The 3,173-nt window shown below is 44.6% G+C and overlaps 1 pseudogene; it reads left to right on the top strand.

Annotated features, from left to right (window-relative positions):
- Window positions 1–2,781: 2,781 nt before the first annotated feature.
- Window positions 2,782–3,173, top strand: LOC133768107 (transmembrane protein 243-like; annotated as a pseudogene).

The raw sequence follows: 3,173 nt of genomic DNA, 5'->3' as shown, positions 1-3,173 counted from the left end.
TTCTCTGTGTCTATTGAGATAATCATTTGGTTTTTATTTGTAAGTTTGCTAATATGTTGTAGCATGTTTAATGGTTTGCATATGTTGAAGCATCCTTGCATCCCTGGAATATATCCCACTTGGTCCAGGTAGATGATCTCTCTGATGCATTGTTGGACTAGGTTAGCTAGTCATCAGGGATGTTGGTTTATATGTCTCTTTATTGTGTTGTTGTCTGACTTTGGAATTAAGATCAGGCTGGCTTCATAGAAAGAGTTTGGGAGGATTCCCTTCATTTCAGTTGTTTTGAATAGTTTAAGAAGAATTAGGATTAGTTCTTCTTTAAAGGTCTTGTGAATTTCAGCAGTAAATCATCTGGTCTTTCACTTTTCTTTGTTGGGATGTTCTATTACAATTCAGCCTCCATCTTGATAGTTGGCCTATTTAGGTTTTCTATCTCTTCTTGCTTCAATTTTGGTAAATTGTATGTGTCCAGAAGTCTATCCGTTTCTTCCAGATTTTCCAATTTGATGGCATAAAGCTGTTTGTAATATTCCTAATGTTTTTTTTTTAATTTCCATGGCACTATTGTTACAACTCCTTTTTAATCTCTAATTTTATTAATTTGTATCTTTTCCCTTTTTTGTTTGGTTAGCTGGGCCAGTAATTTATCAGTTTTCTTTCCAAAAAGTCAGTTCTTCATTTCACTGTTATTTTGTATTTTTTTTTTGTCAATTTTGTTTGCTTCTTCTCTGATTCTTATTATTTCTTTCCTCAGAGGTCCAAGTGGCCTGATTGTACCCTGCAGGGAGCTATTGCCATAGGGTGACTTTCCCACCCCAAATTTTATGCTCCTTGCCTGAGTGGCCAGTGGTCTTTACTATGTGGTTAGGGAGAAATTTCTTAGACAGGAAGCCTCTGACTAGCACTCATAAATGGTACTGTTCTTTAATTCTAGAAATAAGCTCATTATGTATCGACCCATCCATTGATCTCTCTACCATCCACCATCCACCAATCCATGCAGCATTCTTTATCCATCCATCCATCATCCACCATTCATCCATGCATCCATTTGCTCACCATCCATTCATCCATGCTGCACCCATCCATTCATCCATCCATCCATGTTCCTTCCACCCACATATTATCCACCCATCCTGTCATGTTCTACCCTCCATCCATCTATGTACCCATCATCCATTCAGCCATGTTCCACTCATCTGTTTATCCATCCATCATCCAACATTCATCCATGCATCCATGAGTTCACCATCCATCCATCCATCCATCCATCTATCCATGCTCCACCCATCCATGCATCATCCATCGTTCATCCATACATCCATGCAACCATCATCAATCCATTCCTGCCCCACCCATCCATTTATCCATCCATGAAGCATCCATCAATTTATTCGTCCATCACTATCAGACAACCCATGCATCGACCAACCCATCTGTACATCATCCAGCCAATATCATTAGGTGTCTCCCACATACCACAAGCTCTGCTAGAGTGCTCTTGGGGTAGGGAAGATGGTTGAGAACATGGACTGCAGAGCAGTGCTGTGAGCAGAGGGTGCACTGTTGGGAGTTTTCACTGGAGCCGCCATCTTTGTTCTTAACCACAAATGATGTTGCCCTAACTCCATATAAAATCTGCATCATCTAAAGAATTTTTGGTCTCATAGCTACGAGTGAGACTGGCACTGGTGGGTTAGGCCACATCCTCATGACAACTCCCACAAACATGAATTCTCTGGCCCACCTCTGCATAATGGCATAGTGCCCTGGAGTGACAGAGCAGTGGCTAGACAGGTGGAAAAGGAGGGGACCTGGGAGAGCCCCATGTGGGCAGGGGATGTGAGTGTCACACAGCAGGGGCCCCTGGGAGGCGAGAGGGCAAGTGAGGCTAAGGTCAAGGTTGGGGTGATGGACATGGGAGTGACTTGCAGCTGGAGAGGGAAGTGGGGCCTCGTGTTTGCACAGGCAGCAGACATGGGAGCATGGTTTGGGGCTGGTGGAGGGGCCCATACTGAGAGTTGAGAAGAGGCTGGGGGCACCCAGAGGACTTCTCCAGCCCACCTGGACCAGGCACCCTGGCTCCCCATACTTGACATTGTGTTGGTACATGTTTGAATAAATGAGAAATTCAATGGAAAGCACAAACCAAAATGTACAGTAAATACGCAAAATATTTGAGCTTTAAAATAAGAGCAAGTAAAATAAAATCACTCTGTTCTTTCCTGGTCAGTAGAAGATAGTTAAACGTTAACTGAAATGGTACATTTTTAATGGAAAACTACCCTTTAACCTGTGAATATGCCTTTAGTGTGGAAATCTTTCAGCAAGCTCTACTTGCCTAAATTATGGGATGGTAGTGTTCAGAGGACATAGTTCCAGTCATTCAGGCAAATTTTCAGTATACAGAATATTAAATTCCTTCTTGCTTCTTAGTAACCCCCCTTACATTAGTAGGTGTAAGAGTCTCCTTTAATAATAATGTGATTGGAGAGGGACCCACAGCAGACACTGCCTTCCACACCACACGTCCTGCGGTGTCCCTGAGCCTGGGCGGAGAATCCGGACTGCGGCGTGGCTGAGACTCCTCAGTGTGCAGGTGCCTGGGGGACACCGAGCCCAGCTGCTCAGGCTGAGAAGGAGAGTGGGTCTCGGGCGGAGCGGCCCTGACCCTGCCAGTGAGGACCCGCGGGGCTTCCATCATGCGGGTGCACTGAGGCTTCGGGAAGCAGTGCCAGCTCTCTGGTGAGCAGCTTGGGACAAGCGAGGAAGCCCCAAATGGAGAACTTCTCTGCCAGGACCTGTGGCACCAGTGGCCTGGACAATAGACCTCTGTTCTGGAAGACGTCCGCCAAGGATCCATCATCCATTTAGATGTTGGCAGCTTAACATCCTGATTGATTCTCTTAACTGTGATCAGCGCATTTGTTTTCCTGCAACTAACTCCAAAACCACTGGATACAGTTTCTGCTGTGTTGATCTCTCTGAGTAGAAGTGCTGCCTGCACATTTATCTACTGGTATGGACAAGGAGATTTAGAACCAAAATTTAGAAATCTACTTTACCATATCTTATTTTCCATCAACATGTTATGTATATGTGCGAACCTGTACTTCCATGATGTGGGAGGTGAGGCTTCCAAGGAGAAATACCTACCAGGACTCTTCTGA

Source organism: Lepus europaeus, chromosome 10, assembly GCF_033115175.1.
Source record: "Lepus europaeus isolate LE1 chromosome 10, mLepTim1.pri, whole genome shotgun sequence".
NCBI classification, from domain to species: Eukaryota; Metazoa; Chordata; class Mammalia; order Lagomorpha; family Leporidae; genus Lepus; species Lepus europaeus.
The sequence above is the reverse complement of the archived record's forward strand: the minus strand, read 5'-3'. Positions and strand labels throughout refer to the sequence as shown.